This window comes from Mastomys coucha, unplaced genomic scaffold (genome assembly GCF_008632895.1).
Source record: "Mastomys coucha isolate ucsf_1 unplaced genomic scaffold, UCSF_Mcou_1 pScaffold5, whole genome shotgun sequence".
NCBI classification, from domain to species: Eukaryota; Metazoa; Chordata; class Mammalia; order Rodentia; family Muridae; genus Mastomys; species Mastomys coucha.
In genome coordinates, this window is record NW_022196911.1 from 96,023,076 (window position 1) to 96,036,127 (window position 13,052).

Consider the following 13,052-nt stretch of genomic DNA (forward strand, 5'->3'; position numbering starts at 1 on the left):
CATTGTACAATCTATATACACTGTCAGCTTGTTTATTTGTGACAGTGTCTTGCTGTGTACAACATAAGAGTCTTGAAATCTTGCTTCCCCTATCTCAGCTTCTCTATTAATAGTATTGTTTATTTCATGTTTTTACACTATACTATGGTTTTCAGAACAGCTTATATATTTCAAAAGTATTTATATACCCAAAAGAAACATAGACAATTAACTAGGGAGGTGGCTTGTACGAGAACAACAAAGTGAGACTGAATGCTTTGCTTGACATTTGTAACTCTTGTATCAAGTTTGAAGAAGAAGTCTTTATAAGTTACTCTTTCTCTGAGATGAATGCTTTTCCTAATTATCACAGCTAATGAATCAAATTCTTATCCTCACCTAATGTCTGTGGCACCCTCCAAGCAGAACCATTGTTCATTGAAACAGTTGGTGAATGACTTTATGGATAGACCATCTTAATGCACACACCATTTCTTAAATGAATGTAACCTGTTCTCTGTGGTCTGAGAATAAAATCACTCACTCAAGTCAAATAGTTTTGACCATAGCAGGAAATCTGTGTCCAAAAATTGAGCCTACAATTCATTTCTTGGTGCAACAGAACTATCAACTTTCAGCTTAGCTACGATGGAGGTAAAATCCTTTGGTGATGTGAGGGTCATTGAAGTACAGCCTTATTACAATGAAACCCAATGTCTAAAAATTGTTCTTATTTTGGGCTTGTACCACAGTAAGAGCCAAGATTTTAAACTCTACTAAATATAAAACAAACAAAAAGACTTTATATATTTATGTTCATTTAAGAAAATACTAGTAGTGATGTATTGTTTTGAAGTATACAGTTAATATGTTTGGAGTTATTTAAAATTTATATTGAGAAAAATGTATTTTCACTATTGATATAGACGAGCATCTACATAAGACTGTTAAATTGATTGTTGTTTTATATCAAGCAACTTTTATAACACTCATTTTATTGTTATAATATTTTATAAATTTTAAAGAATATGACAAAAATACCCTATCAATATGTACTACATTTGTGAATATGTACATCCAAAAAAAATCAATAAACTTAAAATAAAAAGAATAATAAAATAAAAAAGAGTGTGGTTAAAAAAAAAAAAAAGAGTAAGCATGTCCTCTATTCTGGCGGCCTCTAGTGTTCATCTACTGACATTACATACACAGCATCATGGCAGAGACTGCACTGGGCAATTTATAGGTAGGATTTGCCTCTGTGTGTGTGTGTGTGTGTGTGTGTGTGTGTGTGTGTGTGTGTGTGTGTGTGTGTGTGTGTATGTGTATGCTGTTCAAGTTTTACAATTTAGGGTGGGATGGTGGTTGTGATGGCATTCTTTCTTAGGTTTTGTTCTTTATTTCTTTTGTAAACCCTTCATGCTAGGCATGCATTCAATCAAGAGACCACCACGGGCCATCTCATCTTGTATATAAGTAAACTAAGGCTCTCAGAGATCAAATACTTTAACTAGAAGATGCAAAGCTTGGACTGGAGCCCATGTCTGTCTGCTCCTGAAGTCATCCTCCTTTCTCTACGTACTTCCCTTAACTACACAAGCTGTCTCTCTGCCTTAAGGAAGGTCTTGTTATCAGAATATCCTTAAGTAATATTTAGGTTGATGAAAATACACACATGCACACACACCAGGGCTGTTTTATTCACCAACTGGCAATGATTAGTGTATATAGTGCACCCAGTAAGTTTCTCCTAAATGAAATCATCATTAAATGGGAGTTGTTTTTCTGGTTACAGTGGAGTCAAAAGTATCAGCTAGAAGATTGTAGGTGCTGGTCACACTCACTCCCTTGCCCGTCAGTGCTCACTTAATTTTGGATGAGGACTAGTGCTCTGCTATAAAATATTTTGTGCCAATATAAATGTTCTGCTAATGGGCTCTGTGTGTCTGTGTGTGTGCACGCGCGCTCGCGAGCGCATGCACACGCACATAAGCATGCGCATGCTCTCTGTGCTTTATATGTGTGCACGCACACACACACACACACACCACTAAATGTACTTTCTAAATTTTTTTAGAGAAAGCTTTCTATACATGCACTCTAGAGGAGAGTAGACTCCAGCTTCCTGTGTCCACTGGACATTTGAAACACATCTAGTGACGGAGAAACTGAATCTTTATCTTTGCTTAGAGTTAATACAGTTATATTGAATGACCCACACACACACATGAACATGGAGCTGATGTCAAACATTATGTCAGATATATGTATGGTAGGCTGGGATATTTGAAATAACCCACATGCTACAAACAACTAAATGTGCTATTTGTTTCTAAGTCTAAATCGTTTTAAAAGCATCAAAGAGCAGGCCACACAGTGTGTGTGCTGAACAGTTGTCACGGGAAATGAAGTGAAGTGCTCAGAAAGCTCTCCCCTGGGGCATTTTCAGAACTTGGAAAACTTGGATTTCAACATTTCTGACCTTTCATGGAGGTAGAAACCACAAAGCCCTGGAGTTGCCCTGAGCAGAAACACCTCTGTGACCAAGAAGCTAGGTCTGAAAAGGACCACATCCTTGAAGAATGATGGACTGGAAATAGACTCCACCCACAGACGCGTACACCGAAGGACCCCGAGGAAAGCTGTCTTACTTTTTGCCTGGATGGTGCACAAAGCTCCCTGACTGTCAAGAGGCCCCAGCTGGTGATATCCGAACATACTGACAGAAATGAGCACTGATTCTTTTGGAGAGACACAGCACTACTTGCTTCAGCAAGTGCCACAAATAAAGCCCCAGGGAAACCCCATAGAGCTGCAGGCCATTACTCAACTATTCCTACCTATCTGTCTCTCAAGCTTTCCAAACCGTGGCAGGAATGTGCTCGAGTTCTGCTTGCTTTGGAATTAGGTATGGCCAGAGGATCTTCTTCAGTTAATAATGTAAATAGCAGTGATGAGGGTTAATTTCCAGACCAAAGTTTCAAATGGTAGTACACCTTTCTCCTCACGCTGTGAAACTAGTAGAATTGTGAAACTATAGAATTGGAGCCACAGCCAGCCTGGGTCTGTCCAACTAGACTTAAAAATGAAAAACACTGCGGGGGCTGGAGAGATGGATCAGGAGTTAAAAGCTCTGGCTGTTTTCCCAGAGAACCTGGGTTATGTTCCCAGCATCTACATGGCTGCTCCTGGGAGAAGTCCATCGCCCTCTGGTGGCCTCCAGAGATACTGCACACACCTGTTGCTCTTGCATGCACACAGGCAAAACAAATGCATAAAATAAAATACATATGTTTTAAATAACGTTGAGGAATTCCCTGACCTTTATACACATTTTTATTTCAATTTTCTCTTATCACTAACACTATACAGATAGATGAATGATATATACATACATACATAGCATTGCAGTTTTATAAATGATTATACAAATCCAAGGGTTTTTTTTTTTCTTCTTTTACAATATTGGTAGATCCATGAGCCGATATTTTTTTCAATCTATTTGTTTAATTGAGTATGCAATTAACATAAGATTGCTTATTATCAGTTAATTTAGTCTAATGCTCACTAAAGGAAAAAGAATACCTTTTTCCTTGGTCACACCCTGGTTCTCTCTGTTAGAATCTAAACCTTTCTTTAGTGCGCAGCTCACGTTTAATTGTTGCATTCAGCCAACTTTAGTTCAAATGCCCCTTTGAAGGGATGAAGCTAGATCCTGGGTGGAACCATGAGCCACACAAGTTTCTGCCTCTTGCTTTAAGCATTTGATGAACCGCAGGCAGGGGGACTGGCACAAACTCAGTCATTCTGTGGCCAAATCACTTAAGATCTTAATTTCTTCTTTGCGGTAAGCTTCATTCAAAAGATCTCTGCAACTCTGTTCTTGTCACCGAAGTGGTTTCAAAAGCAAGTTCCTTGCCTAACCCTGTCCAAGGTTGTTAACTTGAGAAAGCCATTTCTCCCTTCAAAGAACACTGTGCCACGGTGAAGAGGAGGGCGTGACCCTATCTCATCAGACAAAGATCCGCACAAACTGTGGGTACAGCTCAGTGGGAGGAAAGACGCAGACAGCAGTAGTAGATAGGGCTACAACATCAATAAAGTAAAACAGCAATTTACAAGTTGTCCAGGACAAAGGACAACGTTTTTCTTTCTTTCTTTTCCTTGTCCTTCCTGCTTTCCCCCTTTTTCTTCCCCTTCCCCATCCCCCTACTCTCTCTTGTCTCACTCTCCCTCCTCCCACTCCTTCCCCTCTTCTTCTGTCCCTCTCTCCCCCCACCCTTCTCTCTCTGTTTTTTCTCCAGCACCAACCACAGACCAGAACCTGATTTTAGTGCACCGGAATCAAACCAATGTAAGGTTTTCCTTTCTTTTTGGTTTTGGTTTTGTTTTGTTTTCTGGTTGCTTGTATCTTTTTAGTTTTTGTTTTGTTTCATTTTTTGAAACCGGATCCCACAAAAACCCCTGCTGACCTCAAACTCCATAGTGGAAGAGAACCTTGAACTTCTGACCCTCCTGCCTCTACTTTCCTGAGTGCTGGAGTTGCAGTAGAGACCACCAAGCCTGTCCTTTGCTTAAGATGCTTCATGCACGTTAAGGAGGCATTCTACAAGCTTAATTACATCCCTGCCCCCATTCACTTTTTTAAAATCCTTCTCTTGTATCCAAATGCTGAATGAAACTTGCCACATCTTATTGCCAGGATTCTGAGTACTTCCTCAACGGATCCCCAAACCAAAGACTGTCTTCCTCCCACCAGTCCACCACCCATATCTCTGCATTGCAACTCAAGATAAGCTACCTTGGAGTTACTGCTAATTGGACATGGAATATGGCCAAGAGCAGTCTTGATGCTTTCATCTTTATCATCTCCCTCGCCCCCATAGAATGCCTTTCTCAGAAGGATTTCACTCTGGGTAGGGATGGTCTACTGATTGCCACATGGCCTGCAGGAGCCACCCCAATGGGACCTCTGGCCTCCTCTCCACCTGGGCTTTTAGCCACAGGCCGCACACATCTCTTCTTATCACACTCTTTCCTTTTCGTTTCCTTTTTTTTTTTCATGTGTTTGTACATGAACGTGTGTATGTTCACTTGTGAACACACTGGAGGTGCACGTGTATATGTGTTATATGCAAGCATGTGAAGGCCTAAAGTTGATGTCTCAGGAATCATCTGGGATCACTTTTCCACTTTATTTTTTTGAGGAGGGACCTTTTGATCAACCCCATAGCTCACCAACCTACAGCTCATCTCACTAGACCAATCCCAGTCTTCCTGATTACCAGAATTACAGGTAGACACCCATGTCTACCAAGCCTTTAGGGGGGGTTCTAGAGATCCAAACTCCCATCCTATTGTTTTTGAGGTGATTATTTTAACCACTGAGCTATCTACCCAACCCACTGAGTTATCTTCCCAGCCTTTCACATTTTTCTCTGCCACCCATACCCTACAACCAACCAACAATATATTTAGTATGGAAAGATATGAAAATGAGATACAAAAATGTAACATTTTTGCCAGGCCTTCCACAATAAACTTAACTGTTGCATTCTAGAGTGGAAAATAGGCATAAGGGCTATTTTCAGCTACCATGAGTGAAAAAAAAATAACTTCAACATTGGCACTGATAGACCCATGCTTTGCTTCTGTCCTCTCCTAGGACAATTCTGATGATCATCATTGGTGAAAATACCACATGTGCTGACCATAGAAACTTCCTCCTAACATAACAACAACAATAACACACACACACACACACACACACACACACACACAAATGCAGTGGGGAGGATAAAAATAGAAGAGAAAAAATTAAACAGTGAAGTTGGTTTTTATTCTTTCTTTCTATAACTTAAAGAAGTAAGGCTCAGAAAGTCCATGTAACACACTAGGAACCAAGATTGAGATGGAGTTACTATTAAAGATGGAAATGAAAACATCATTTTCAAACCCAAAATCTGGGAGAATTTAGCTTACATTTTTATCAGCTTTTAGTCGTTTTTAAAATTTCACATATCCACATTCCTATCTGCCACACACTAAACTTTTAGTAGCAGCATACGAAGGCCACTGCCAACCTTCCTGGTCCTTCACATGAAGCCATTTACATCCACGCTGAATGTTCCAACCACTGTGAGGCACAAGTCTTAATTTCTTATACACATGTCCACGAGGACCCTAAAAGTCCCTTTACCCTTTACATTTCAGATGGATGATTATCCTTGTATGTTTTAAAAAAAAAAATGAGAGATTGGTACCTCCGCCCATACACCTGCTGTGGGCTCAGATATGAACCAGGTGAGCCTCACCCATCTGCCTGGCTAGCACATGACACTGTCAAGGTGTTAGTGTGAGTTTCGTAATGACTAGAGACACAATACATTGTGATCCTATCTTCCCATAGTTTGAGCAATCCGTGTGATTTCTGGCACCCTTATCTCACTTTCCTTTTACGGATGGGGATGTGAGCAGTTGTTCATGTCAGTGATTCCTTTTTGGATCAAAACAACTTGAGTTGTAGCTGTCATCGCTACCCCAGAGCTTTCAATCTCAAATGTTCTGGAAACCTATCTCATGCTCAACCACCAAAACAGCCATTAATGATGATGCCATTTAATCCAGCTTTGAGACTCTTCTGGAGAGCTTTTCTCTCACTTGAAATAAAATCAGGGGGCTGAGAAGACAGCTCTAGCTGTCATGTGCTCGCTGGCCTGTCAAAGGATTTTCCCTGTCCAATTACAATAGGGCAGCAGGAGGCCTGTGATTGGACAGGGAAACTGGAGGCAGAGCAAAGAGTTGTAGAGACGGAGAGCCTTTCAAGAAAGAGGAAGAAGGCAAAATGGAGGCAGATGTGATCCAGCGTGGCTTTAGCCAGCCACAGGTAGTTATGATATCATAAGGTTAGAATAATTGGGATAAAGCTTTTGTCATTATCAATTGGTTCAGAAATTATTGTATTGGCATCTTATAAATTGTGATTTTATTGATACATAAGTCTGATTGGTTATTTGTAAGCTTCAAGAGTTTGATTTACTTGCTCACTGGAACGTAGGACCACTGTTTACAGGGGTTTATGGTAGAGAGGAAACTAGTGGCTCCCAGGAGGCTAGCTGGAGAGAGAATCTGGGCAGCAGCCATCACAAGGGAACTTGGGGGCTCCTGCCACGCCGGAGAGTTGGCAGGCAGAGAGACCACCGAGCTCAGATCACCCAGCTGGAGCCCTGTGGCCCACCGGTGCTGACACTAGCTCAAGAACATGCAGGCTCACTTTTTTTTCCTCATTTTTTATTAGATGTTTTCATTGCATATTTTATCCCCTCTGAAAAACCCCCTATCCTCCTCCCTGCTCACTAACCCACCAGCTCCCGCTTCCCTGTCCTGGCATTCCCCTACACTGGGACATCAAGCCTTCATGAGACTAAGGGCCTCTCCTCTCATTGATGTCCCACAAGGCTATCCTTTGCTACATGTGCAGGTGGAGTCAAGGGTCCCTCAATGTGTACTCTTTGGTTGGTGGTTTCGACCCAGGGAGCTCTGGGAGTACTGGCTGGTTCATATTGTTGTTCCTCCTATGGGGCTGCAAACCCCTTCAGCTCCTTGGTTTCTTTCTCTAGCTCCTCCATTGCGGACTTTGTTCTCAGTCCAATAGATGGCTGTAAGCATCCACTTCTGTATTAGTCAGGCACTGGCAGAGTCTCTCAGGAGACAGCTATATCAGGCTCCTGTCAGTAAGCAATTGTTGGCATCCACAATAGTGTCTGGGTTTGGTGACAGTACATGGGATAGATCCCTAGGTGGATCAGTCATTGGTTGGCCTTTCCTTCAGTTACTGCCCCAAACTTGGTCTCTGTATTTCCTACCATAGGTATTTTGATCCCTCTTCTAAGAAGTACTGAAGTATCCACACTGTGGTCTTCCTTCTTCTTGAGCTTCATGTGGTCTGTGAATTGTATCTTGGTTATTCTGAACTTCTGGACTAATATCTACTTACCAGTGAGTGCATGCCATGTGTGTTCTTTTGTAATTGGGTTAACTCACTCAGGATGATATATTCTAGTTCCATTCATTTGCCTAAAACCTTCATGAATTCATCATTTTTAATAGCTGAGTAGTACTCCATTGTGTAAATGTACCACATTTTCTGTAAGCATTCCTCTGTCGAAGGACATCTGGGTCCTTTCCAGCTTCTGGCTATTATAAATAAGGCTGCTACGAACATACTGGAGCATGCGTCCTTATTACATGTTGGAGCATCTTCTGGGTATATACCCAGAAGTGGTATAGCTATGTCCTCAGGTTAGTACTATGTCCTATATTCTGAGGAACATCCAAAATGATTTCCAGAGTGGTTGTACCAGCTTGCAATCCCACCATCAATAGATAAGTGTTCCTCTTTCTCCACATCCTCACCAGCATCTGCTGTCACCTGAGTTTTTGATCTTAGCCATGCTGACTGGTGTGAGGTGGAATCTCAGGGTTGTTTTGATTTGCATTTCCCTGATGACTAAGGCTGTTGAACATTTCTTTAAGTGCTTCTCAGCCATTCAGTATTCCTCAGTTGAGAATTCTTTGTTTAGCTCTATACTCCACTTTTTAATAGGGTTATTTGATTCTCTGGAGTCTAATTTCTTGAGCTCTTTCTATATATTGGATATTAGCCCTCTATTGGATATAGGGTTGGTAAAGATCTTTTCCCACTCTGTTGGTTGCCATTTTGTCCTATTGACAGTGTCCTTTACCTTACAGAAGCTTTGCAACTTTATGACGTCCCATTTGTCAATTCTTGATCATACAGCACAAGCCATTGGTGTTCTGTTCAAGAAATTTCCACCTGTGCCCATGTACTTGAGGCTCTTCCCCACTTTCTTTTCTATTAGCTTCAGTATATCTGGTTTTATGTGGAAGCCTTTGATCCATTTGGACCTGAGCTTTGTACAAGGAGATAAGAATGGGTTGATTTGCATTCTTCTACATGCTAACCTCCAATTGAACCAGCACCATTTGTTGAAAATGCTGCCTTTTCCCACTGGATGGTTTTAGCTCCTTTGTCAAAGATCAAGTGAGCATAGGTGTGTGGGTTCATTTCTGAGTCTTCAGTTCTATTCCATTGATCTACCTGCCTGTCACTATACCAATACCATGCAGATTTTTTTTTTTTAAATCGTAATTGGTCTGTAGTACAGCTTGAGGTCAGGGATTGTGATTCTTCCTGGAAGTTCTTTTATTGTTGAGAACAGTTTTCGCTATCCTGGATTTTTTGTTATTCCAGACGAATTTGCAAATTGCTCTTTCTAACCCTATGAAGAATTGAGTTGGAATTTTGATGGGGATTGCATTGAATTTGTAGATTACTTTAGGCAAGATGGTTTTTACTATATTGATCCTACTAATCCACGAGCATGGGAGATCTTTCCATCTTCTGAGATCTTTGATTTCTTTCTTCAGAGACTTGAAGTTCTTGTCATACAGATCTTTCACTTGCTTAGTTAGAGTCACACCAAGATATTTTATATTATTTGTGACTATTGTGAAAAGTGTTGTTTCCCTAAATTCTTTCTAAGTCTCTTTATCCTTTGAGTAGAGGAAGGCCACTGATTTGTTTGAGTTAATTTTATATCCAGTTACTTTGCTGAAGTTGTTTATCAGGTTTAGGAGTTTTTTGGATTACTTAAGTATACTATCATATCATCTGCAAATAGTGATATTTTGACTTCTTCCTTTCCAATTTGTATCCCTTTGACATCCTTTTGTTGTCTAATTGCTCTGGCTAGGATTTTGAGTACTATATTGAACAGGTAGGGATAGAGTGGACAGCCTTGTCTAGTCCCTGATTTTAGAGAGATTGCTTCAAGTTTCTCTCCATTTAGTTTGATGTTGGATACTGGTTTTCTGTCTATTGCTTTTACTATGTTTAGGTATGGACCTTGAATTCCTGATCTTTCCAGGATTTTATCATGAAGGGGTGTTGAATTTTATCAAATGCTTTCTCAGCATCTAATGAAATGATCATGTGATTTTTTTTCTTCAAGTTTGTTTATATAGTGGATTACATTGATGGATTTCCATATATTGAACCATCCCTGAATCCCTGGGATGAAGCCTACTTGATCATGATGAATGATCATTTTGATGTGTTCTTGGATTCAGTTTGCAAGAATTTTATTGAGTATTTTTGCTTTGATATTCATAAGGGAAATTGGTCTGAAGTTTTCTTTGTTGGGTCTTTGTGTGGTTTAGCTATAAGAGTAATTGTGGCTTCATAGAAAGAATTTAGTAGAGTACCTTCTGTTTCTATTTCATGGAATAGTTTGAGGAACATTGGCATTAGGTCTTCTTTGAAGGTGTTATAGAATTCTGCACTAAACCAATCTGGTCCTGGGCTTTTCTTGGTTGGGAGACTATTAATGACTCCTTCTATTTCTTTTTTTTCTTTTAAGATTTATTTATTTTATCCACATGAGTACACTGTTGCTGTTTTCAGGCACACCAGAAGAGGGCATCAGATCCCATTGCAGATGGTTGTGAGCCACCATGTGGTTGTTGGGAATTGAACTCAGGACCTCTGGAAGAGCAGTCAGTGCTCTTAACCAATGAGCCATCTCTCCAGCCCGACTCCTTTAGGAGTTCTGGGACTGTTTAGATTGTTTATCTGATTCTGATTTGCCTTTGGTACCTGGTATCTGTCTAGAAAATTGTCCATTTCACTAAGATGTTTCAGTTTTGTTGAGTATAGGCTTTTGTAGTAGGATTTGATGATCTTTCAATTTCCTCAGGTTCCATTGTTATGTCTCCCTTTTCATTTCTGATTTTGTTGATTTGGATACTGTCTCTGTGCCCTCTGGTTAGTTTGGCTAAGGGTTTGACTATCTTGTTGATTTTCTCAAAGAGTCAGCTCCTGGCTTGATTGATTCTTTGTACAAGTTCTTTTTGTTTCTACTTGGTTGATTTCAGCCCTGAGTTTGATTATTTCTTGCCTTCTACTCCTCTTAGGTCTATATGCTTCTTCTGGTTCTAGAGCTTTCAGTTGTGCTGTCAAACTGCTAGTGTATGCTCTCTCTAGTTTCTTTTTAGAGGCACTGAGAGCTATGAGTTTACCTCTTAGTTCTGCTTTCATTGTGTCCCATAAGTTTGGGTATGTTGTAGTTTCATTTTCATTAAACTCTAAAAAGTTTTTAATTTCTTTCTTTATTTTGTCCCTGACCAAGTTATCATTGAGCAGAATGTTGTTCAGCTTCTATATGTATGTAGGCTTTCTATTGTTTATATTGTTATTGAAGACCAGCCTTAGTCCATGGTGATCTGATAGGATGCATGGGATAATTTTAATCTTCCTGTATCTGTTGAGGCCTGTTTTGTGACCAATTACATGGTCAGTTTTGGAGAAAATGCCATGAGGTGCTGAGAAGAAGGTATAGTCTTTTGTTTTAAGATAAAATGTCCTATAGATATCTGTTAAATCCATTTGGTTCATAATTTCTGTTAGTTTCACTGTGTCTCTGTTTAGTTTGTGTTTCCTTGATCTGTCCAGTGCTGAGAGTCAGGTGTTGAAGTCTCCCACTATTATTGTATGAGGTTCAATGTGTGCTTTGAACTTTAGCAAAGTTTCTGTTATGAATGTAGGTACCTTTGCATTTGGAGCATAGATGTTCAGAATCGAGAGTTCATCTTGGTAGATTTTACCTTTGATGAGTATGAAGTGTCCCTCCTTATCTTGAGAACTTTAGGTTGAAAGTCAATTTTATTCGATATTAGGATGGCTATTCTAGCTTGTTTCTTGGGACCATTTGCTTAGAAAATTGTTTTCCAACTTTTTACTCTGAGGTAGTCTCTGTCTTTGTCACTGAGGTGGCTTTCCTGTATGCAGCAAAATGTTAGGTCCTGTTTATGCATCCTGTCTGTTAGTTAGTCTATGTCTTTTTATTGGGGAATTGAGTCTGTTGATGTTAAGAGATATTAAGAAAAGTTGATTGTTATTTTTGTTGTTAGAGGTAGAATTATGTTTATGTGACTATCTTCTTTTTGGTTTGTTAAAAGAAGATTATTTTCCTGCTATTTTTAGGGTGTAGTTTCCCTCCTTGAATTGGAGTTTTCCTTTTATTATCCTTTGAAGGACTGGATTTGTGAAAAGATATTGTGTGAGTTTGGTTTTGTCATGGAATACCTTGGTTTCTCCATCTATGGTAATTTAGAATTTGTTGGATATAGTAGCCTGGGCTGGAATTTGTGTTCTCTTAGGGTCTGTATGACATCTTCTCAGGATCTTCTGGCATTCATAGTCTCTGGTGAGAAGTCTGGTGTAATTCTGATAAGCCTGCCTTTATATGTTACTTGACCTTTTTCCCTTACTCCTTTTAATATTCTTTCTTTGTTTTGTGCATTTGGTGTTTTGATTATTATGTGACAGGAGGAATTTCTTGTCTGGTACAGTCTATTTGGAGTTCTGTAGGCTTCTTATACATTTATGGGCATCTCTTTCTTTAGGTTAGGGAAGTTTTCTTCTATGATTTTGTTGAACATATTTACTGTCCCTTTAAGTTGGGAATCTTCATTCTCTTCTATTCCTATTATCCTTAAGTTTGGTCTTCTCATTGCATCCTGGATTTCCTGGATGATTTGGGTTAAGAGCTTTTTGCATTTTGCATTTTCTTTGACTGTAGTGTCAATGTTTTCTAAGGTGTCTTCTGTTCCTGAGATTCTCTCTTCTATCTCTTGTATTCTGTTGGTGATGCTTGCATCTATAACTCCCGACCTCTGTCCTAGGTTTTCTATCTCCAGAGTTGTCTCCCTTTGTGATTTTATTGTGTCTACTTCCATTTTTAGATCCTGGATGGTTTTGTTCAACTCCTTCACCTGTTTGGCTGTGTCCTCCTGTAGTTCTTTAAGGGATTTTTGTGTTTCCTCTTTAAGGTCTTCTACCTGTTTTCCTGAGCTCTCCTGTATTTCTTTAAGGGGGTTATTCATGTCCTTCTTAAAGCCCTCTATGAACTTCATGAGAAGTGATTTTAAATCCATATCTTGTTTTTCCGGTGTGTTGGGGTATCCAGGACTTGCTGTTATGGAGAACTGGG